The sequence below is a fragment of the Danio aesculapii genome, chromosome 4 (genome assembly GCF_903798145.1).
Source record: "Danio aesculapii chromosome 4, fDanAes4.1, whole genome shotgun sequence".
Lineage (NCBI taxonomy): Eukaryota > Metazoa > Chordata > Actinopteri > Cypriniformes > Danionidae > Danio > Danio aesculapii.
In genome coordinates this window covers 16,738,192-16,765,034 of record NC_079438.1, presented here as the reverse complement: position 1 = coordinate 16,765,034, position 26,843 = coordinate 16,738,192, and the positions used below count along the sequence as shown (strand labels likewise).

At 37.8% G+C, this 26,843-nt stretch overlaps 1 pseudogene; it reads left to right on the top strand.

Moving 5' to 3' along the window:
* The window catches only part of LOC130222227 (NLR family CARD domain-containing protein 3-like), a 36,323-nt pseudogene extending 16,442 nt beyond the window's left edge, over positions 1–19,881 (top strand).
* Positions 19,882–26,843: the final 6,962 nt, after the last annotated feature.

Sequence of the window (26,843 nt, the reverse complement as noted above, 5' to 3'; positions counted from 1 at the left end):
ATGATAACCAAACAATAGAGTGTAATATGGATTATTGATATGCTTTGATGAGAATGCAGTGGTATTGACTAGCAGACAGCTGCAGAACATTTACACAAACAATTCACTACTTTCTAAAAGTCCAGCACCATTTAGCTACCTGACGAACACAAACCCAGACAACATTAGATTTCTCACATTTATTGACCACAGCATCACTAGAGATAGCCAGTGTTCTTTAAATGAAGCTGAATCCTTGCATCAGATTCTTCACGCTTACTGAAAAATAAATCAATACAGTTATGTATTAATACTCTGCAAAAATCCTTTCCTCACTCAAGAGTTTCTGACTTGCTTCTAATCTAAATATCCACAAATTCTTAATCCTCAGAAACAGGAAGAAATGGAAAATGATAAACAAAAACAAACCATTTCATGCCATTTTATATATTATCTGGACCTGTGCAAAACATCTCAATATATTTTTAAAGATTTGATTTAGGATTTAAAATATTATGGGTTGTATCTCCCAGGATACACTGACAGTTTAAGGCACACCAACAGTACACATTTTCAACCTCTCCCTAATCCAACACACCTGAATCAACTCAGCAGAACATTAGAAGAGACTCCAAAACCTGAAGTGAATGGGTGAGATAGGGGAGACATCCAAAATATGTTCTGTTGGTGTGCCTCCAGAAACAGGGTTGGGAAACACTGGTTTAGGGTATGACAAAAGGACCAAGACGTTATTTATTTTTTGTAATTTGCAGCTACAAATTGTGATTCTGACTTCCCCATATTTAACATATGTAATTACTTTCTTTGTAACAAATTACTACAATAAAAAATCTGAAACTTTCATTCATTTTCTTTTCGGATTAGTCCCTTTATTAATCTGGGGTCGCCCCAGCAGAATGAACCACCAACTTATCCAGCATATGTTTTCACGCAGCCGATGCCCTTTCAGCTGCAACCCATCTCTGGGAAACATCCATACACTCTCATTCACACTCATTCACTACGGACAATTTAGCCTACCCAATTCACCTACACCACATGTCTTTGGACTTGTGGGGGAAACCGGAGCACCTGGAGGAAACCCACGCGAACGCAGGGAGAACATGCAAACTCCACAGAGAAACGCCAACTGACCCAGCTGAGGCTTGAACCAGCGACCTTCTTGCTGGGAGATGACAGCACTACCTACTGCGTCACCCCAAATCTAAAACAATAAGTGATGAACAATATGAATGCATGTGCAATGAAACCTTTCATGCTAATATATCAAATGTACCGTATAGCTATAAGAACAAAATTAGCAGAGCATTTATAATAGTGAGTTTCTCTATGCATTTACAGATATATGATAGTTTAATTGTTTAAACTAGAACAGGATTGCATTATATCACATGTAATTAAATGCAATGCAATTTTAAAATTTAGAATCAAATCAATTCAATTTTCAGCTCTTTTAAGATTTGTTTACATTTATTGCAATATAAATTTAAGAAAGTAAAATTTGGAGGAATAATGTAGTGTAGTTGTAGTGGAGATTTGGCTGACAACTCAGACCACGCTATAGTGTATTGTTTAATCTATGAGAAAATATTCAGGTGATGTCAGAATTATTCACCCCCTTTGAATTTTATAAAAAAAAAAAAATATTTCTCAAATGATGTTAAACAGATTCAGTAAATTTTCACAGTATGTCTGATAATATTTGTTCTTCTGGAGAAAGTCTTATTTGTTTTATTTCGGCTAGAATAAAAGCAGATTTTTAATTGTTTAAACACCATTTTAAGGTCATTATTATTAGCCTCTTTAAGCTATATTTGTTTTCGATAGTCTACAGAACAAACCATCATTATACAATAACTTGCCTAATTACCCTAACCTGCCTAGTTAACCTAATTAACCTAGTTAAGCCTTTAAATGTCACTTTAAGCTGAATACTAGTATCTTGAAGAATATCTAGTCTAATATTATTTACTGTCATCATGACAAAGATAAAATAAATCAGTTATTAGAGATGAGTTATTAAACTATTATGATTAGAAATGTGTTGGAGAAATCTGCTCTCTGTTAAACAGAAATAAATGGGGGCTAATAATTCTGACTTCAACTGTATATCTTTAAATAAACTATTAAATAAAATCAAATCAGCACAGCCGCGCTTATTATAAATACAATTATAAAGGAACTTGCTTCAATCCCTGTTTGTGGACGTTAAATCAGGTTTATTTTGTACATGAACATAACAGATATCCATACAGCAGTGGATATTACCAGTATCATGTCACATATGCGTGCAAAAAGAGTGCAAAGCTAAACGGGCGCTCTGTCTGTCTGTCTGTGTGTATGTGTGTGTGTGTGTGTATGTGTGTGTGTGTGTCTGCTGCGGTCCAATAATATCCAGCTGCAGACCTGCAGAACCACACACGTTTCAGGCACACACAGTCTAGCACCCACGATCTAGGCAGGAAAGACCATATATGGTTATCCATTGGGGTATATAGCATACGCTGTCCCGAGAAAAGTAATATGATTTGTACAAAGAAAGAGAAATGTATAATTGATTAATTAATTATTCATCTCCATCATGAATTTTTTTATTGATAATCATTTTGATTAATCTAATAAACCAGAACATGCTTGACTAGGTTATAATGAGATATTAATGTTTGCTTTGTGACAAATACTTAAAAGTCAGAGAATACTTCTGGGCCAGAAATGAGAGCAAACCATATAGAATTAATAAAATATGTAGCACTGTTTTAATGCATTAGATGCAATAAGACCTCTCAAGTATGATCATAATATTTATATGTATTTATTACAACTCATGAAACACGTAAGACAGATCTTTTTTTACTTGATATTCATTTTGTAGTCAGGATGGATCATTTTAATTCATGTTTGCTTTACAGATACATATAGACACACAAGAGTGGACGTTTTATGTCAAAAAAAGTTTATTTTAAAATAATAAGTAAACATATACTAGTCAAATAACTGCAACCCTTTACAATATGCTTGCGTTAAGTAATGTAATAGTTAACATGAATTATGATGTCGTGATAATGAACAACACATCTGTTAAGCATTACTTGATATTTGTTTATGTTAACTAAACATATATGAATGGTGTTAGTAATGCATTAGTTGTGTTAACATTAACATTAATGATGATTTCGTTCAGCATTACATAACTTGGTTAGCATGACTTTTCAACATTACATAACTTCTGTTAACTAGCACATATTCTAATGCATCCCTTTACATTAACAGCTAAATTAGTTCATGTTTACGTACACATACACTAATGCATTTGTTAATGGATTAGATAAGACCACTTAATGAAACACACAAATAATGTCAACTTAGAAATATAGTAATGTGTTGGAGAATGGGTTAATTCACAAGAACAAATAATGAACAGTGACTCACTACAGAAGCACTACACAATAAACAGAGATTAATGGACATGGTTTCGGGGTGTTAAAGTAGAAACCACAGCTTCAACTTGTAGGTTATTCATTTTTGTGTACTCAACTAACATAATTAATTATGGGAACCTTATTGTAAAATGTATACTATTCCTACATTATCTAATGTGTTACTTATATTTGAAGACTCTTTATTAACATGACTTACCACTAAATTAACTGATGTGTTAAACAGTTGAGGTCCAGTAAAATCAATAATTGCTGCTCTGCTGTCGCCACTGGCTTGCATGGTTCGGAATCTGTAGAGCTGTGCATCGTTGGATTTGCCCTTCAATATTTGGACTCTCAGTAGTGATTATTAAACCACACTGAACTGAGCTCAACTGAACTGAACTTAAACACTACAAACTGAACTACACTGTTCCTATTTACTGTGACCTTTTATGTGAAGCTGCTTTGACACAATCTACATTGTATAAGCGCTATACAAATAAAGGTGAATTGAATTGAATTGCTTTGTGATAAACCCATATGTGTTAGTAACACATCAGTTATTATTGGGTTAAACTTCTTTAAACAAGATCAACTAATTAGCATTAATTAGTATGGGTAAGTTAAAATGAACAATGGTTATGTGTCATGCTGAAGCGCAGTCGGGATTCATTATTTGTTATTGTGAACTAATGTATTACCTAACACATTACTATATTTGACACATGCATGCTAATCCATTAACAAATACATTATTGAATGTGCAAGTAAACATTAATCATTTAAGCTGTTAATATAAAGATATGCATTGAGTTAACAATAACAACAAATAAGTTTAAGTAATGCTTAACAGATGTGTTTTAATTCATTTTACTAATGCATTAACTAATGTTACCTAATTCAACATTATAAAGTTTACCAAACATTTCAACAATATTACACAAACATTCAGTTACAATGGCAAACAAAATTGATTTAGCTAGCATTAGCCAACTCTTTCATTCTCCAATCGAAGAGTTCACTCTCAGATTCATTTTATCATGGCACTCTGTTCAAAAAATCTCCATGTCTTTCCTCAATGAAAAACAAACAGTAAATGGGCTTCTGTCTCCCGTGTTGAAGAGGTTTTGGAGGGCTTTTTCCCTGTCTTCCTCTTCCATTTGGAGGAAAAGTGGCCCTTCCACAGGGCCCACGAACATGTATCCACTGTTCTGCCATTTTCATGTCTCTGATCATAGGAAGCTCCTTAGTTAGAAAATAACAAGGAATACAATTTTACTACTTTTTATAACTTAATAAACATTTCCAAATTCACATATACACTGACAAATACCTCACTGCTGTTGGATACAGCCCCATGTACCAATAGTGTCCTCTGAAGCTTTTCGGTCCTGTAACACACACGCACACGCACGATAGGATAGGGTGCAATGTGGTAGGAATTGTAGGGAAATAAACAAATACCTTTCTGGGAAAGTTACTTAAAAGACAGAATGCTTAAAGACAGAAATACAGAGAAATCTTTTAAATATCTAAATAGCATGCAATCCAGTTACAGTATTTGTGCTCCTAATAACTTACCGATGTGAAGTCAAAGGGGCTCCCTAAACAACATATAGAGCATACTGCACCAAAATGAGTTTGAAAGATAAAAAATAACCATGATAGAAGAAACAAATTAACATCAATCTGGCAGCAATTATTGGAATAATGCATTAGTTTATGTATAGACAAAAATTATATTGCCTTACCATCAACATGAAGACTCCACAGTCCACGCCGCCAAGTTGCTGGGCACATCCTTAATAAAATGAAAACGATTTAGGTTAATTGCGAGAGATTGACATATGTTGACAAATCTAATCTTGTTTTTCAGTAGCATCCATGTTCCTTGCGCAATTTCAGCTGTCATCTTACTAAAGAAAAATACAGAAGAACAGACATGAATATTCACCAGAGTACTCGAACTACAAAAACAGTAGCCCACAGTAACTGGGACTTTCAACACATGCAAATTCAGAACATCCTGCAAACATTCAAATAACTATTAAGGAAACGTTTTGAACATTTGAACGCAAACCTTGTATGAACTCTGAACCAAGAGCAACGAACCGAACCGTAAACATTTTTAAAGCAACCTGAAAATGTGCACATAGCGCTCATCACCCAACTCATAGGGATTGGTGGAATCTAAGAAGTACATTTGTCTATCTTTTGGCTTCATTAGCTGGAAAATACAAGTGTTATTATGTTGGAATACTACAAGAGCAATTGTCAATTCTAACCACACAAGTGCAAGCAATTTACAGATGCAGTCATGTATTTCCAAGAAACAAATCGCAAAATACTTACACACAACATCCAGTGTCCTGGCATCCAAGCAGGAAAGACAATTGAATCTTTTAATGCGATGTCATCCTACAGATAATTGCAACAGCAACAAACAAACAATAAATAATAATGAGTACAGTGTTTTTTTCAACCCAGACTCATTCTGAGAACGTAGTCCCGGGGACGTTTCTGGAGACCGCGAAATACGTCCCGGGAGGTACGTATTTGTGCAGTTTTTGTTTTTGTGAGTCCGCGAGAGGCCGCTGTGCGCGCTTTTTCCCGCGCCGTTCTCGCGTAAACCCGCTAGAGGCCGCTGTCGAACGACCTTCCGCCTGTCTGCCTGGATGACAGAATGATTGACTGTGCGACCGGCCAATCGGCTGACCCACCCTCCTCCATCCCTAAACCCAACCAACGACGATTCACAAAAGCCGCCCAGAAAAAGAAAAGCCCTCGTCTGATTTTTACCACGTTTTCGGATTTTGACCACATTCTCACCCTGTGATGAACTTGTTCGCTTTATGTTTTGGATTTTGTTTTTGTTTTCTTACCTGATTTCTGGAACCGCTCTTCCCCGGACTTGAACCCGGTCGTCGTCGTCGTGGTCAGCTCCTCTCTGCGCCTCGAGTCCGCCAGAGTACACGAAGAGCTAACCGGACAAACTGGCTGCAGCAGGAAAGCCCTCCACACAGAGGCGAGCGGCCGGCCGGCAAGCGCCGAAGGGAACGGCGTCACACCGCCCCGCAGCGTTCGCTTAAAAAAATGAGATGCAGCCGTACGTACCCCCGGCTACGTATTTCGCAGTCTCCAGAAACGTCCCCGGGACTACGTTCTCAGAATGAGCCTGGGTTGGTTTTTTTATTTCATTAGTTACTAATTACATTTTCAGTACTATGATTACTGGAAAAGACAGTGAAGGGTCCAAATTATTTGGAGGTAACCAGGTAGCCACAACGTATGCATCTGCTGTCCAGTCCAATAATATCCAGCTGCAGGCCCGCAGAACCACACACGTTTAGGCACACACAATCTAGCACACACAATCTAGGCAAACCATGGTTACGACGGATGTTAATGTTATTAACGTCTTCTAGGACATCGTCATTGATATATATTTAGATATATATAGTTAATAAATATTGTACACAATAAACAAGTGCTTACTTTTCCACAGATATTGCGATCGACCTTGCTGAAAGATCTACTTTGAACTGGTTTAATTTATATAATGGATTAATTTATAATGAAGGAAATAATAGCAAGTTAATATAGACAATAATACATTTTATATGTAATAAATGTATAACACTATATTAATATTTCACTCAAGCGATTTAATAGTGTGTATTTGCTTAATTTTCTAAAAACTTTTTCATTAATAATTTCCCACATTAAATACTGTAGTAATTTATTGTAAGAAATATATTGTTTTTAAACCAAAATTTAGCAATAGAAACAAATGAACTATTAATAACTAATTAAAAAATTATATATATATATATATATATATATACATAAATAACTAACAGATGTGACAGTTTATTAAAGATAGTAGTTCATAATCAGTTAAGATAATCAGTTTATAACTATATTATAAATTGTTTAAATGATTAACTATAGTAATTCATTTTAATGTGACACATTATTGTTTGCTTTTTATGTTTTACAACAAACTTATTTTAACCAAGTATGATAATATAAAGATCCTGAATTAGTTTATTACACTTAATCCTACAATTAGACGGTCTATTATGTTTTTTTTGTGTATGTGGACACATGTGTCTTTAACTAATTAATTGTATTTACATAATTTGAGTTCAGAAACTGCAGAGATGTTAAAATGATCGTTACGATATAATAATAATGACTGAAATGGGAAATCATATTTGTGAACTTTAATAGGTGGCGATAATGCTAAGGAGTTAGTTAGTTAACATATATGGTTTGCTTAAATCGTGTGTGCTAGATTGTGTGTGCCTTAAACGTGTGTTCTGCGGTTCTGCAGCCTGGGCCGTAGATCTGCATGGATCCAAGTCTGCAGACTCCTGTTCCACACTCCAGTCCAGCAGGTGGCGGTAAAGCACATTTAAGTTTGACAACCACCAAAATACTGAAGAGGAAGCTGACAAACCGAAAGCGTCAAAAGAGCTCAAGTTGTGTTCCTGCTGCACAAGAGCGTCTGTACTTCTGCAGGTAAGTTTAATACTTCTACATTACGCTTATTTGTGGAGATGATGAAGGGGTTTATATGTGTATAAGCGTGTTTATAAGCGTGATTTATAGGACTGTCTGCTCCTGAAGCTCAAAGCCTCAAACACAGATTAAACACGGTCCAAGCATGGTCATTTGAACAATAAAATGGGTTATTTTTATCCCTTGAAAGTGTTTGTGCTCTTCTATATCAGGTTGACTCGATAATTTCACATCATTCAGTACAGAATAAACTTCAAACAGAGTCAGGAAATCGAAAGTGAAAGCAGAGCTTCAGTAAACAGAGGAATGTGGATGATCCTTAAACTGCATTTAACTGGTAACGTTTTTGTACTAACTAACTACTAACTAAGCTAATAAATAAATAAAGTAATAAGTTAATAGTTGTCTAAAGCAGAAGTTATCGTGACAGATATATACATATCAAATGATCAAACCTGAAATATCTGAGGTGTCAGATCAGGGGTTAAACCAACTGCATTAATGTTAATCAGTATAAATATATCTGCTGTGAAATGGCTGAAAGTCAGTGTGTGTTCTCCCTCATCATGTGCTCTGTTTCAGTAAGGTCTTGATTGTGAAGTCAGCATTGATTGCTATAAAGTGTGATGTTCTTAATCTCAGTATATTGTCATCTCCAGGTGATGGTCAGCGGCTGATTGTTTCCTGAACGCTCTGCTAATGTCTGCATTGGTGTTTTAGCTGCAGTATGGCAGAGGAGCGAGTAAAGGACTCTCTCTCAGGGAAACACAGGTATTGACTCTGTTTTTACACCATTATTTCAACACTTTCTCTGAAGAACAAAGACCAACAACAATGCACTTATTTGTGTTGCTATTGCCTGATCAAATGATGTACAAAGCTTCAGTTTACAGCTTCAGGAAATGTGTTTAGATCAGTCTAGATTACAGACAGCTTGATCTGGTGTCATCTTTACCAGAGCTCATTATGTGTCATGTTTACCCATGATTCCTGTGTAGCAGACCTGATCAGACAGACCTTCAGCCAACAATTAGTTTGTGCTGAATTAAACTACACAAACTAATAAAACTCTTGAGGGAGACTGAAGTTTGTCCTGCAGTTTATTCCTCTGGTGTGTTTGTGTCTTCAGGGTGAGATCAGGATCATGTGTGTCTCTGAAGAGTGACTGGTCTAAAGAGTGGAATCCACCAAACTTCAGAGAGAAAACACCATCATCTGCCCAAAGGTATTTTGTGTTTTACATTATTCTTCACACATGGACTGTTTCAGGATTCATCAGGAGATTTTTATTATACTTACACAAAACTTTAAAGGCACAGTATGTAAGAAACACTAGAATGGTGTTATATATTTTTCTGACTTGAATTATTCTGAATGAGTTCATCCATAGTCCTGATAAGGACAGATATCTGACCACAAAACATTTCCTTATTGTTTACTGTAACTTTAAATAATGCATCTGAAAAAAACTCAGGTAGTAAAATGTCCTCTTTGTCATGGCCAGTTTGAAATAAAGAGACAGAAGATCCATCTGCAACATCTATTACATAAAAATCCAAACTATAAGATGAAGATCAAAGCAAAACAAAATAATCCAAGTAACAAGGTGGCAGACAAACAACAAAAATATAATCCACAGAACTGAGAGACAGAGATGCAAACACATTGAGCCTAATTTGTTAATCCAATAAAGAAACATGCGCAGATCCGAACACAAAAATCTACTTATGACAAGGTTTACGAAACATCTTGATTTATGAAACAACCATATGCAGACAATCTAATCTAGGGTTTACAGAGAATGGTCCGACAAAAAGGAAATGTCCAGTGAGCAGCAGTTCTGTGGGTGCAAATGCCTTGTTGATGCCAGAGGTCAAAAGGAGAATGGCCAGACTGGTTCCAGCTGATAGAAAGGCAACAGTAACTCAAATAAGCACTCGTTACAACTGAGGTCTGCAGAAGAGCATCTCTGAACACACAACACGTCCAACCTTGAGACGGATGGGCTACAGCAGCAGAAGACCATACCGGGTGCCACTCCTGTCAGCTAAGAACAGGAAACTGAGGCTACAATTCACACAGGCTCACCAAAACTGGACAATAGAAGATTGGAGAAACGTTGCCTGGTCTAATGAGTCTCCATTTCTGCTGCCATACTCGCATGGTCAGCTCAGAATTTGGCATCAACAACATGAAAGCATGGATCCATCCTGCCTTGTATCAGAGGTTCAGGCTGGTGGTGGTGGTGTAATGGTGTGGGGGATATTTTCTTAGCACACTTTGGGTCCATTAGTACCAATTGAGCATTGTGTCAACGCCACAGCCTACCTGAGTATTGTTGCTGACCATGTCCATCCCTTTATGACCACAGTGTCTCCATCTTCTGATGGCTACTTCTAGCAGGATAACACACCATGTCATAAAGCGCCAATCATCTCAAACTGGTTTCTTGAACGTGACAATGAGTTCATTGTACTTAAATGGCCTCCACAGTCACCAGAACTCAATCCAATAGAGCACCTCTGGGATGTGGTGAAATGGGAGATTGGCGTGGTGCTAACTGCGTGGTGCTATCATGGCAATATGGAGCAATATGGAGGAATATTTCCAGTAGCTTGTTGAATCTTTGCCAGTGATGATATGCAGCCATATGGCACTGCTACTCATGTGATGCTGCGTTTATACAACAGTGCGACAGCATGATCATGTGTATATATATATAAAAAAGAAAATCAAACACAAGAGTCTAAAAACCCTTTGTATGAGGAACTACTTTCTTCTACAGCTGACGTCAGAACAGCAGAAACCGTTTCTACTTCACTAATGTCACTTTTATAGTATTTTAGTATTTGAATGATTCTCTAGCGTAATGTCTAATGTGATGACAAATCAGCTAATTTTGCTCACATTTAAGATTATAAAGCTGAACCACATGAAATGCCATCAGTCTACAGAGATTTCTCTGTTGCAATCGGGAGATTATAATCATTATACCCAAACAAGCCAAAGCAGCTCTAACACAACCAGATTACTGTTGTGTTTGTGATGAGGAAAAACACTAAACACCTGCAGGCATTTCTTCTTTCATTCTGATTACTGATCTAGTCTGCAGTGATGAAAACAGGAGACTCATTAAAAGCAGATGACCAACCAAAAAGTAGCTCAGAGTGCTCATTCGCGTGAGTGACAATCACACAATGTGTACTATCAACTATCAAAGACGTGATATGAGAGAATCGCCGATGAGTCGCAGACACCTGTGAGATATTTGGCATGCTAAATATCTGGAGCTGTTGGTGATTCATATCATGCCATGTGAAATGTGTTCTGACTGAAAATAACATTGGCTATCATCTACAGCCAATAAAAGAGCAGCATTCACTAGTACGGTATCTGCAGGCCAACAGGAGGTTGGGGGAGAAGTTAAAATAGTTTTTTCAGTTTATTTGGACCCAGGAAATGGAGGAAAACTAGTCTAAATCTGGCAGGAGGACCCGTGTCTGTTTGACGTGTCATCTGAGCAACATCACATCCGGGTCAAAAAGAAAAAGTTGAAGAGAAATTGCTAATTCCCTTCAAAGGCCAGGAGAGCAGATATGTAGATTTTCTACCCTATTAAAAGGCTTCTTTCTCATTAGGTAGTAATAACACAAGATATTCTTTGTTTTTGCCTGTGAGACGTAGTTTGGACAAAGTTGTCAGCGACTCTTCCTATTGTAAAGTCATGCAATTTGAAAGCCCCTGTCAACGATCCATCTTGCAAACAAAGCAGCGACAAAACGCTAGCCTAGATAGTCATGCAATGTGAAAACCTCCGTGACACGACTATTTGAAAATCATGTCGGCATTAGAGTCACTCATCAATTTTATAATCATTTGATCTCCTCTAAGGGCTTATTATGAGGTCTCTGCCGCCATCTTGTGGATGGACAAACATCAACCATCTTTGCTCTGTTCAGTACAGGTTGATGGATTCTGATGTGCTGTCTCTCTGAAATGATAAATATTTAAAATAAGCACTATCCTTATAAATAAACTGCATAGTTGCAATCTAAACTACATTCTCACCTAAAAAGCCTCTGAGGTACATGATGTCCAACAGCTGCAATATTTGTCAAACTGTAGAGAGTTTAATGATCTGCTGTCACTCTATGTGGGTGGAGTAATACACAAGGGTAAAGAGGCTGTACGAGTCTTGATATTGCAGAATATTGCATGTCTATTAGCCAATCATATTTAAGAACCAGACAGATATATATATATATATATATATATATATATATATATATATATATATATATATTATATATATATATGAAAAAGTTCAGATGGAAAAGCTGCTAAATGCCACAAAAAAAAAAAAAAAAAAAAAAAAAAAAAAAAATATATATATATATATATATATATATATATATATTAGTGGTGAGACGTTATCGGTGTTAACGTGAGACACTTATCGCATGATTAAAAAAAATATTGTTAATCTATTCTCTATTCTCTAATCTATTCTGTGTGTGTGTGGATCTTGGTGTAAAACATGTTGAAAAGTCCTGCATGACGATAATAGTTTGATTGCGGTGTTTACTTCAGTAATGCCACTAATATCTGCATACTCCACGCGTCTTAGTTCCCTTTCTGTTTAGTTCAGTTATGACTTAAGTCAGATTAAGGTCATCAAAAATTGCTGTTTGGAGTTTATGTAGGCCGACAGTTCAACATTCATGTTTAATTTAATAAAGTGATTAAACACAAGCACATCTTATTGAACATCATTTATTTTAATCCCCAATTATCATAGTAGAACAGTTTCTCAAGCAGTTTGTGATGCATTTTGTAAACAGGAGATGAGCCCCTGGTCTAATGTGCCACCTGGCTTGACAAACCTTTTCTCAAAGACTTATTATTTGGGTAGCATACATATTCTGAATGCCTTCGGCAGAATTCAAATGAGCCATTTTAATCTAGATTAAATCAGAGACAGGGTTTTCCATGTGAGTGTTTATCAATAAATCTACATGTTTGATAACTCCTGTGATCCTTTGCCTTCCCAAGAGAGCCCAGGCATGACAATATAGAGTATTCGGAAAGATTAGGAACTTCATTTATGAGCAAATAATGAACAATTTGAAGTGTGATACAAGTAATGCTTCATTAACTACACTGAACACTTGAACTAATCTAACACACATTCAGTTGGTATAGGAAAAGGCAATACAAGTTAAGAAGTATTATTAACTAAGTAAGCTTTAGCTAATTGAGCTCATAGGAAATTATGAGTAATTAATCATTCATAATTCTCTATGAGCTAATTTTGCTACAAATAGACAATCAGGAGCACAGGCTGATGGGGAAATGAAACCCTGTGCCCTCTAGTGTTCATAAGAAAGACTGCAGCAGGTGGTAAAACTTTTTTTTTTCTCTGGTGTGTTTGTGTCCTCAGTGTGAGATCAGGATCATGTGTGTTCAGCTCTGTGTCTCTGAAGAGTAACTGGTCAAAAAATCATCCACCATACTTCAGTGAGGAAACCTCATCATCTGCCGAAAGGTATTGTGTGTTTTACATTATTGCTCACACATGAACTGTTTGGAACATGTTAGACCAAATACATGCGCTATAGAGGAAATGAATAAACTAAAATGGCCATTGTGTGTGAGTATGTGTGTATGTGAATGAGTGTATGGGTGTTACCCAGTACTGGGTTGCAGCTAGAAGGGCAGCTGGTGTGTAAAACATATGCAGGAATAATTGGCAGTTCATTCCACTGTGGTGAGAGGTGTGTTTGCTTCTAAATGTATAATTACAGTAGTTTTATCTGTTAACAGTGATGAATATGAGACTGCAGATTCAGGAGACGAGACTCACAGGAGCCACAAGAGCTTCACAGACAATCTCCAGTGGATCTTTCAGGTAGGAAAAACTCATTTTGAGTCATAAAATCACTGAAATAACTCCATGAAACACAGAAATATTTGTTCACAAGACTGGAGAGAACTGAATCTTGTACCCTTGTAATCAAACAACTAAAAACGTCTGCAAAATAGTCTTAATCTATGGAGGGCCATGCATTAAAATATATTTTCTCTCTTGTTTTCTTGTGATCACGACTTAATTTCTCATGATTTCAACATAGCAAATAGTTGCTTTCTATTTATATCAAAATTTTTGCTTCTATTTATTTATGTATTAATTATTATTATTACTATTATTATTATATATTGTTAATATTATTATTATTATTATTATTATTATTATTACTATTATTATGTCTTTCTGGAATGACCTAATTTTTCTGGTACTTCTAAGATGTTGCCCTAGACATGCATACCGTAGCTTCATGTCGCATTTTTTGCAGGGATTCACTTTTTAAAGTAATAGTAAATCGCTTGCAGAAAGGACACATTAAGGCTTCATCGAGACAAGATGACGGCGCGTACACATCGCAAGGCTGGGTGTCTCTCCAGCTTCTGAAGTTTCTGCAGTATTATTCCTGCTCATTTCGGGTCTGTTCGTGCAGAACAGTAGTCCCTTCACATCGTACACCCGACAGGAGATCTTGGTTTGTACTTTCCGGACAGCTTTATTAGCAATCTTCGACTCATCCCTGAGATCGCCAGAACACCCGAGTCTGAGCGCCCTGTCCAGCCGGGCGGAAGTGCTCGAAGGCGGTGTTGAGACAGTAAACAAAGGTAGGGGAACCGCGGCGGGCTAAGAGCTAAGCTAAAGCTAACAACACACCGGCTCTCTTTACCTAGCATCTTTCTCGCCAATGTACGGTCACTGGAGAACAAAATGGATGAGATTCGACTGCGCATCAACCACAGCAAAAGATTATGGAACTGTAATGTCATGATTTTCACAGAAACAGGGCTAAGCAGCGGGATACCAGACAACGCTGTATCGCTAACTGAGCACCACACATTCCGAGCAGACAGAACAGCGGATGACTCCGGTAAGACCAGAGGCAGAGGATTATGCATTTATATTAACAAAGCTTGGTGCACAAACCCTGTCGTCGTTGGGAGACATTGCTCTGTTAACCTGGAATTTCTAATGGTTAAATGTAGATCGTTTTATCTACCAAGGTAGTTCACATCCACCATTGTAGCTGCCAGGGGCGTTGCTAGACATAAAGCTCTACTGGGGCACGTACCCCTGCTTTTTTGGCGCGCATGTTAACTACCGGGATTCTCAGAAGCGTGAGCAGCGCGTGCGCGAGGCGCGCGTGTTCTTTGCGCACACGCGGAGATGCGTCAGTTTGCTTTTTGATTAAACACATTGCTTTCACCAGCGTTGGTTAAGTTGCACATAGAGAATAACGTCTTTATTTAGGAATTACCTCTCTTAATAAATACACTTGCATATGAAGTAAATCATATCTCAATGCATTTACTGGGGCACTGGAGATTTTCACTGGGGCACGTGCCCCAGTGAATTGGGTCTAGCGACGCCCCTGGTAGCTGCTGCTTGTATTTCTCCTGATGCTGATAGTTTGTACAGGTTTCAACACACAGACTGGATTATGTTTGCTTCCTAGGCCACCTGTGGCTCTCACACAGACATTGAGAGTCACACTTCCTCTGTTCTGGAATACATCAACACCACCATAGACAGTGTTACAACCCAGAAACGGATAACTACATACCCGAATCAGAAGCCATGGATGAACAAGAAGGTGCGCCTCCTGCCGAAGGCACGCAACACTGCCTTCAGATCAGGGGATGCACAGGCCTACAGCACTTCCAGGGCTCTGTTTACAGAAATGAAGATCTACACCTGTATCAGCATAGCCAGTGCCTTAAGTGACCAGAACCATATTTCAGGAAATTTTATTGCAAGTGTAAAGAATTTTTTTATTTGGGCTCAAGTCTCTTTCAGTAACATGGAGGAGGCAGCCCCCAGGGGGCGATCTAATGGCCGGGACTTTACTCAAATGCAGGCATGTGACACATGTGGTACAGACACACATCAGAGTCTCCAAAATCTCCAGTGACTTTAAATTTAATATATATATATATATATATATATATATATATATATATATATATATATATATATATATATATATATATATATATATATATATATATATATATATATAATTTTTTTTTTTTGACATCTTGTTACTGGGAAAGTCTGCAAAGCAACAAAGACACTAAATTAGCAAAACTTTTCACATATGTGTTTATTCATGTGTATTTGATAACTAGTCTAGATTAGGGCTAATCTTAAACGTCTTTTAGATTTTCACTGACAGTCCAAGTTTAGCAGAGATGTCTTTGTTTAGATGTTTATTAGACTCTGGTTTTCACAGCCGTTCAGATGTTGTGTTTCAGACATTTGTCAGGTATTTGTTCTCAAACTGCTCCTGTGTGTAGGACTAGTCTCTTAAACATCTTATCCAATGACTGTTGTCTTTTGGTCTGTTTTATTTTTGTCTTTTGTAGCTGTGAAATTTCATTTTTAATAACATGTGAATGTGTGCGTCTGGTGTGTGATACTTCCAGCTGTCATGTGTGTGCTGCATTGCGCATCCGGTGTGCGACCCCCTTTAGTGTAATGTGCTCAACCTGCCTGGATCTACTTTAGCTGTGTGTTTATCTAAAAATAACCTTTGAATGTTCATCAGCTAATCAGAATCAAGCATTTAACAGACTCGTAGTATCATGTATTATTATGTATTTTCAATTATTGAGTAGTTTGTGAGTGTACAACTGTGTGTGAATGAATCTTTTGGTTAAAAGTTGTTCTTTTTTCTTCACTCATAGAATCTTGAGAGTAAAATGATCAGATTTCTAAAGAATGAACTGGGAAACTTTAAGAAAATCTTACGAGAAGAAAACAGACAAGAGTTTGTAAAGGACTTTAATGAGAACAGTTGCTGTATCACAGAAGCAGCTCTTGATCTCACACTCTTCTTCCTGAGAGAGATGAAGCAAGATCAAGCTGCTGATACTCTTGAGGGTAAGAGACTCATGGCTAGACCTACACAAAACCTGCAGATTTCCACAGAGTTTTAGTCCATCATTGAGTTTATTTATTCACTGTGTAAATGTGTGTACATTTATATTCATTCAGTTATTTAATTTCAGTAATATTGTTGACTAATATGAAAATGTTCATCATTTATTTACAGTGCAGTTTGTAAAGTCATATTTTCTGTCCTTTAGTAGATATATTATATGAGACTTGTGCTTTGTTTACCAATTAAGTAATTCTAATTAGATTTGTGTTGTACATTTTATTTCGTATATTAAGTTTTTAGTTATGATATTCCCTAAATCTTTCCACAGTTATCTGCAGATTGTTTACAAAATTCTCAACAGAAATAGCAAACCATGACTAAAAATTCTAGGCGTGTAACGGATCATGGCTGATCCATGATTCGTATGGATCACAACCCATGGTTAGGAAGACACGTGACCCGCAGATTAAATTTGTAACGATCGCTGAGAGATCTACATAAATGATGGTGATTTGCATATGTTTATTAATCCTTTACAAACAGTCAAATAACACAGAAGTACTGGGAGAACAGTTTATAGTTCAGATAAAATCACTGATGTTTATGGTAAAGATTAAAATCACAGTCATATGCTCAAAAATGAAAGTTGTAGGCAGCAATTACATTACATTTATGAGTGAATAACTGAATAATTTTATTGAAAATGAGACTACAAATAAATATGGGCTGTACAAATGATAAAGTTAGATTTCTACATTCAGCATTATCAGCAACAGTAGCAGTAACAGTGAATTTTTCACAGCACTGAATATTTTACTATTTATTTTTATTCAGCAAATTATTTCTTTATTTTATTGTTAATAATATTACACTTTATTAGTTCTGTTTGTTAAAACCAAAAGTGTCCTGCAGTGCTGTTTCTGTAATAAATGGAAAGCAAATGACATTCGTCTTCTCTCCTTTTTGGCTAATCCGAAAAATGGTCCAATCTGTGACTAAAAAACCATAATGTGATCTGAACCCTGAGATTTGTGGTCCGTTACACCACTAGGAAATTTTGTCAGGCCCTACTCATGGCCATCTGTCAGACTGTCACTTACAAATAAGTCAAGACTAAATCTATCTGTTTCTTTGCTCCTGTGTTTAGGTGAGCTGTTCTTCATTAATCAGCTTAAATATAGCCTGAAGAAGAAATATCAAAGTGTGTTTGAAGGAATTGCTCAGCAAGGAGACTCCACACTTCTGAATAACATCTACACAGATCTCTATATCACTCAGGGTGCGAGTGAACAGGTCAACACTGAACATGAGATCAGACAGATTGAAGCTGCTTCCAGACGTCATCAGTCACTAGAGATACAGGTTGAATGCAAACTTTTGTTTGAAGCAGCTGAACAAGACGAGCAGATCAGAACTGTCCTGACAAAAGGAGTTGCTGGCATTGGGAAATCAGTCTCTGTGCAAAAGTTTGTTCTGGATTGGGCTGAAGGAAGAGAAAATCAAGACATCAGCTTCATATTTCCTCTTCCATTCAGAGAGATGAACTTAAAGGAGAAAGAAAGACTAAGTTTAAGAGACCTCATAACTCAGTTTTTCCCAGAGACTAAAGGACTGGACCTTACAAGAAGCACACGATTCAAAGTCCTGTTCATCCTTGATGGATTGGATGAATGTCGTCTTCCTCTGAACTTTGCTGGTAATGAGACGTGTCGTGATGTATCTTCAGCAGTCTCTCTGGATGTTCTCCTGACGAATCTCATCAAGGGAAATCTGCTTCCTTCTGCTCTCATCTGGATCACCAGCAGACCAGCAGCTGCCAGTAAGATTCCTGCTGACTGTATCGACCGGCTGACAGAGATACGAGGATTCAATGATGCCCAAAAGGAGGAGTACTTCAGAAAGAGACTTACAGATCAGAATCAGGCCAGAGAAATCATTGATCACATTAAACAGTCAAAGAGTCTCTTTATTATGTGCCACATCCCAGTCTTCTGCTGGATTTCAGCCACTGTTCTCCAGAACATTTTGAAGGAGAACAGAAATACTGAACTGAAACACAGGGCTAATGCTGAAACACTGCAGGAATCTCCCAAGACTCTGACACAGATGTACACACACTTTTTCCGCTTTCAGATCCAGCAAAGCAGACGAAAGTATGATGGAGAAAACACACCAGATGTCTCCTGAGATCCAAACCTCATCCTTTCACTGGGGAAACTGGCCTTCCAGCAGCTGGAAAGAAACAATGTGGTCTTCTATGAGAGCGATTTGAAAGACTGTGGCATTGACGTCTATAAGGCATCAGTGTACTCGGGCATGTGTACCCAGATCTTTAAGGAGGAGACAGGAATCATTCTTGGTACCATGTACTGCTTTCTTCACTTGAGCATTCAAGAGTTCATTGCAGCCCTTTATCAACATCTGTTTCTAGACATCAACAGGAAACGAGCAGAAAAAAGCAGAAATAAGGCTATGATTGATTTGCTGAAGACTGCAGTAGACAAGGCTCTGGAAAGTGAGAATGGACATCTGGACCTTTACCTTCGCTTCCTTCTCGGTCTGTCACTCCAGTCCAATCGACAACTCTTACGAGGCCTGTTGACACTGCAGGATGACAGAGACCAGAGCAAAAAGAAAATAATTGCATACATCAAAAAGAAACTTGAAGGAAATCTGTCTCCAGAGAGATCCATCAATCTGTTCTACTGTCTGAATGAACTGAATGATCAAACTCTGCTGAAAGAGATTCAGTCTCACCTCAGTAGAGGAAGTCTGTCATCTGCTCGCCTTTCACCTGCCCAGTGGTCTGCTCTGGTCTTTGTGTTGTTGACTTCAGAGGAGGAGCTGGAGGAGTTTGAGCTTCAGAAATTCCAGAGATCAGACGAGTGTCTCATCAGACTATCAGCAGTCATCAAATCCTCCAAAAGAGCTCAGTAAGTCAAAGTGCTTCTTTCTCAAATTAAATAATATAGTATATCATGTTAATGAACATGCACATTAGTGATATCATCTGCACTTGAAAATACATGAATAATTGTTCATTATTTAATATTTTAGTGTTTTTTAAAAACGTTTAGATTCATGTTTTGGCAGTGGTTGTTTAAGGATAGTTTACCCAAAAAATAAATGTACAAATTTTTACTCGCCCTTAAGGGGTTATAAACCTTTCTCAAACTTTGTTTCTCCTGTTAAACATAAATGAAGATGCCTGTAGAATAAGGCTGTAACCATTGACTTACACACCAGTTGTTTTTCCTACCATGTAGGTCAATGGCTAATTAAGCAGAATAAAAAGATCATAAAGGTTCGGAACCACTTAAGGGTGAGTAAATGTTTAGGAGAACTATCTCTTAAGAAGCAGCAAATAAGCCAGTAAACTACATTGTCTATTAGCGGAAAATGCACACAAGTCAGCTATAAAATGATACAGCACCTTAAAAGTCCTTTCTGGTAAGAGCGGAATGATCACACTGATGTTGTTTTCCCCATTCTGTCTATTTTGACTCAAATCTATTTTGATTATTATCAGGTAACACTGACTACGTTTACATGGACATCAGTAATGGAATTATTTGCCATAATCTAATTAAGACAATAATAAGATTAAGGCGTTTACATGAGCTGCTTTTTGAATTATAAGTTGCTTTCATGTTGCGCATAATTCAGTTATAGTCATCAAGTCATATTTATTTATATATATATATATATATATATATATATATATATATATATATATATATATATATATATATTTATATTTATATATTTATATATATATATATATATATATATATATATATATATATATATATTTATATATTTTTATATATATATATATTTATATATATATATATTTATATATATATATATATATATATATATATATATATATATATATATATATATATATTTATATATATATATATATATATATATATATATATATTTTTTTTTTTTTTATATATATATATCACTGGCACTACCCTTCCTACACTTCAAGAACTGTACTCTTCCAGAGTGAGTAAAAGGGCTCGCAAAATCACTCTGGACGCCTCACACCCAGCACACTACCTGTTTGAACTGTTACCGTCTGGTCGGCGCTTCAGAGCACCGAGCACAAAAACAGCCAGACACAGGAAAAGTTTCTTTCCTCAGGCTGTCTACCTTATGAACAGTTAAATATTCCCCTACTGTGCAATAAATATGTGCAATACTTTCTCATACGCACTTGTACACAGCACCTTATATCAATATACAATGCAATACTTTCTACATTTGCACTTGTACACAGCACCTTGTAACCTGTATATTTATAACAATCTGTACATACAACTCAACATCCAGGTTTCTTCACTAACCGCATCTGTTTAATGTTCATCATTTATTATTATTATTATTTTATTTTTTCAGATTTTTTTGTGTTGTCACATGTCACTTTATGTACACTGGAAGCTTCTGTAGCCAAAACAAATTCCTTGTGTGTGTGAAGCACACTTGGCAATAAAACCGATTCTGATTCTGATTCTGATATATATATATATATATATATATATATATATATATATATATATATATATATATATATATATATATAAATATAAATTAAAATAAATAAAGATTAATGTGGAAAATAAATGTATAAGAAAAATAAGTTAGGCTAAGTTAAGGCCGGGGAGGGTCGGTGACGTACCTCGTGCTCGTTTCACAGCTCAGGGTTGGTTGAGCTATTTTGACCAGCTCCGGTAGGAGTCGGGAGAAATGAGGGGGAGGTGAAGACTCCTGCTGGAGTTAGGTGAGTGGATAGGGAGAGAAAGCTGAGTGCAACTCGGAGCCAGAAGGAAGAAAGAACGGTTAGGTAGCTGGGTCGTGCCCGCACCCTTGGGTGGCTGAGTAGCTCCTCCGCCCTCTGGAAGCCGGGATGGTTGGGTCTTGTCTTCTCCCTGGATTAGGCTCGTTCCCTTGGCCGCTGGGTTTAAGTTGTCTGCTGGTGAGGGTCCTTTGGGCTTCCTTGAGATGGCTGTGGCTGTGGTTTGAAGGCGTCGGAAGACCACCTTCCTAGTGTTTGTATGTGTTGTTGAGATAGCTCTTTGTGTGCAGCTGTGGTGGCAGCTCCTATTCTAAATGAGTGACTGGAGTATGATCCTGGTGTGAAACCTGAATGGTGGAGGACTGCTTTAATGTGTTTTTGAAACCAAAACGTGTCACTGGATGGTGTGTGTCATCTAGGAAAAGGGGGGGCTGGGGGACTTAAGCTTAGTGTTTTTCTATAGTGTATGTAAGTTAGGAGTGTTTGGAATGGCTTGTGGGGGAGGGAATATTGAATGTGTATGTATGAATGTTTTTTTTTTTTTTTATAGCTGAAGTCCAAATGAAGCATTGGAGAAGCAGCCTTAAAGCATGATAATGATAACGCCTTTATTAGTGCAGTGGACAGCGGCTTCTTTGTAACAGTGGATGAGAATCTTGGAGGCGGACTATTCATTTCTCCGCGATATGGTCTGTTGGTAGTGCGTCGGCAGCCCTCATAACATCCCTCTAAGCCTACAGAGGGGGCGGCGTCTGTGTAATGTGTACTGGGGATGAAAATTGGATTGCTTACAAATGAGTGGGCAGCAATTCCAGTGCTTAGGAAGGAAAGCATAAAGCAGGTCGCACGCCATAAGCGCTGTTCGGTGACGCACTGCGTTGCGCCATGCATTTAGAATTCTAAACATATGTTCCATCAGGGTACGCGCGCCAGCGCCGCAAGTCGGTGGCTGTCCGCAGTGCCCAGTCACAATTCAGGACACTGTTCGCATTCTGCAGCGCCACGGAGCGCTATATGAATAGTTTAGTTTAAATAACATGAATTTGTGTGTCTGGCGTGCATTAGCCTACTATCCCCTGTCATGTGCGCACCCCGTCGCCGTGCTGAGTGGTGCCTCCGGTACGTGACGCCCTTCAGGCCGAGTTGTTATGGCCGAGATTGGATAGAGATATATTCTCATCTAATCCGGGGACTGATGCTGCAAGTTGAAGGAGGTGAGTGACGAAAAAGCATCCCTGCGGGATAATGCACGTGTGAGTTTTGATGTCCTAAGATAGACAGCAGTTTGTGCTTAGCGCGATCTTGTTTCTTCAAGAATATAGAAGGGAACTAAATTTCAGTCGATTTATTTAGGTATGGATGTTTGCAATTCTGCAAATTCAAATTGATGCTCAGGAATTCTATAGATGTGCTTCAGCCGTAGGTTCTTCCGTGATGGGAATGCCAATATTAGAAAGACTTGTCGCTAAGTTTTGGCTGGAGGATATTAGGGGAGAGATACTAGTAATCATCTAGTAGATGAACTACGTGCGAACGCCATAGTTGTTGGCGAGAATCCTGCAAATATTTTCTGAAGCATAAATGTGATTACTACTGCGTCCGACTGTTAGACAGACTGCGAAGTAGAATTGTGATGTCTGATTAGTGCCAGAAATCGGAGATACCAGAGATCAGGGTTTAATGGAATGACTTAAAAGGCGGGGGGGGATGTCGACTGCGAGCCAAGCGTTGCAGCCGACTAGATTAATTAGAAAGATTGCTTGGTTTATGGCGTGGCAATTTTAAGGCATCTTCATTAGGCATAATGAATAATGCTGAAAGAGGTGGAATTATGAGGAGATGAAAGATCCGTTATTAGACGTTTTTAGAAACGTTCTAATGCCCATTTCAGTAGGGCTGATGTGAATGTGCTTGACCGGTGAGCTAGAAAAAGGAGACCAAACATGAATTTATTGTCGATCTCTTTTTCTATTAATAGCTCTGTGATTTCTGGTTCAGCGTTGGTTGAGGGCTGGTGAGGAAGGAAGCGCCAAGATACCGGGCTTGGATCCATTATACAGACCTGGAATGAGAAATTTAGAAAAATTAGATCAGGGTGCAAATGTAATTCAGTAAAAACATTATGTCAAATGTTAACAGAAGTTGACGAGTAGTTTCTGTTTTCATTACACTTAGCACTTGGCTGACAGCGTGCATGTCGCCGCAGTAGTTGCAAGTGTGTAGAAGTGAGAGGAGAGAGAGCTGGGATAGTGTCTATAGCAGAGTAGAGGGGCGGGTACGTAGCCGGTGGATCATTCTTCTTATGAGCTGGGTTAATGTAGGAGGTTTAGAAGAAGACAGAATTAAAGAGGGTTTAGAGTGGTAAGGATTGCTGGAAGAGGAGGGCTGGAGTTTGCACTGGATTGGGGAGCTGCAGGCTAGAAGAGTTGCGTTATTGTCCGGGAGATTAGTACTATTTACGTTTAAAAGTAATGATGGCTGCAGGATGTCCGATTCCGAGATTGCTTTAATGCTTTCTATGGTGGCCTGGGGTGGCGCAGTTTTTGCAGGCTGTAGTACGTAGGGTTTAGGGTGCGTTTCAGGAGCGTGTGGTTGTTATGTCCTAGGGGGGCGGAGTCAGTTAAGACGTGGATTCGTAAGGTCTTTTCGGGTTTCGGGTCGTTTGTTGGATACGAGAGACCTATGATGATGCTGAAGAAGGTACGTGGCGGTTTGAAGTAACGGGAAATGGGGATTGCATAAAACATTGTTTTCTGGCTAGAGTGGAAAGGCCTTTGGCCTCTTACTGGAGCCTCAGTCTCGGGCCGACTTCCAGGCTGATGGTTCAGGGAGCGCGGAGCTTTCTCTCTTGTCCATAGCTGCACTGTTGTGATCTCCGCCGCCTCTGTTGTTGTTGTTGTTTTGGTTGTAATTGACGATGTTGGTAATGGTGGTGTGGTATTGTAGTTGAAAATAAAACGAGGTTGGTTTGTCCGTGAGTAGCTTTTGGAGGAGCTGGAGCGGACTTGTCGTTAGTTTCTTCGAAAAACGAAGATAAGAGAGTAGTTCTAGCTAGGCTACTTATAGTGAGTTGGAATTAATCTGATTAGCTAACTAGTGAATGTAGATGGGTGGCAAGCTGCAGTCAATCATATCACGTGGTCCTGTCAAAATTAGTTTGTGAAACTTCACTAAAATCGAATTATTGGTGTCCATGCAGTGTTGGGCAGTAGCATCACTACTTGTACTTAACTACATTTCTCAGTAACGTGGCGGTAGCATCGCTACTTTCAAGTCAAATTTGAAAATCATTTTAAAAGTAGCTTACTTTTAAATCAAAGAGCTTTTCAGTAGCGAAGCTATTTTATTAGTAAAGTAGCGCAGTAGCGTCCACACAATCTACATTTACCGATCGTGGATCAATAAGTGACGACACCGACATTCACGGAGCTGTGAGGCCGGTGTCTAGCCGATGAGAGTAAATCCATATAATGGCGAGAATGATGATTTCTTCTTCTTCTTCCTGTTTTACGGTGTTCAACAACAAAGGTTTTGGTGCATTACTGCCATCTCTGGTGAAACTTGCTTGATGGAAAGATGACTGAGGGAGAGGAGTTATTTCCTCATGACCATACCTCCAGGAGTACATGTTAAGATGCAATAACTTAATTTCTGATGCTGTGCTCAAAAAATAAAAATGCTTTAGTATATATATATATATATATATATATATATATATATATATATATATATATATATATATATATATATATATATATATATATATAATGCTTATTCCAATATATTTCCCTTTACTATTAATGACTATAGTATTTTAAATGTCTAACACCTGGTGTTATTGGATTGTTTTAGCTGTTATATACTATAATGTGTTTCTGTTTAGTACAGCATATTATTTACAGTAAATAACTGAACTATTCTGCCTCATATGTTTCATTGACAGTTTTATTGATCACTAAGATGTGATTGACTTGGATTTAAGTTGCTTTGATTTAAAAATTAAAATAGCAAAAATTGTTTAGATTTTTACTTTTGCCAAGTAGCTTTTAGCTTAGCTTGCTACATTTCCCAGGGGATAGCTTTTAGTGTAGTTAAGCTACGTTTTAAGTAGAGTAGTTAATAGCTTAGCTCACTACATTTTTCTAGTAGCTTGCCCAACTCTGTGTCTATGTAAACGCACTCACTGACACAGACACACACTCATACCCATACAAACTCATACACTATGGTCAGTTTTGTTTACCCAATTCACCTATACCGTATGTATTCACGCTGTGGGGTAAACTGGAGCTGGGACTCAAGCCAGCGACCTTCTTGTTGTTAGGTGAAAGTGCTAACCACTGAACCACAGTGCTGCCCTCTTCTTTATCATATCTTCCTCTAATCATGCAGGCAGGCAAAGCAAATGCAAGAGTTGGATCTAGGTGCAGTTCTAATGTTAAATAAAATCCATACACAAAGAAAATGACAGAGCTGAAGAGCAGAAAACACAGACAAGAGAAACATACAGCAAACTCTGATCAACACATAATTACTGAAACAGAGAAGCTTAAACACACAGAGACTAATATGTTAACAAGGGGGTTAAGAGTAACTGGGCAACTAACAAGAGTAACATGGGGAAAACTGAGGTGAACACAGAGAACACAAGGAAAACACAACAGTACAAGGGCAGGACAACTTGGACCATGACATAGCTCCCTTCTAGGAGAAGATTCCAGATGATCCTCAGAGGAAAACACAAAACAAGAGTGAGTTCAGCAAGCTGGAGGTGCTACAGTGGACAAGGGTGATGGGAGAGAGGCAGGTAAATGAAACTATGACAGGGTGCAGGACAGATGGTGAGGTGGAAACTGACAGACAGGTGAACAGGAAGGAGGACAAAGCCAAGGCAGGGACTACTGGACAGTAAACCATGGCAGATCCTGTGGATCAGGATAAACAGCTGGAGCACAGAGATATCATGTGTCCTTAAATTTTGCATTCACAGGTGAGGCAGTCCTTATCACTGGCACTTCTAAATAGATGTATTTATCTTCTATATTTCTGTATCTCTGTTTGCTTTTATTTGTCTGTTGATATGCAGCTTTTAAATGTGCTAAAGGAAATTATTATTATTTAGTTTGTTCA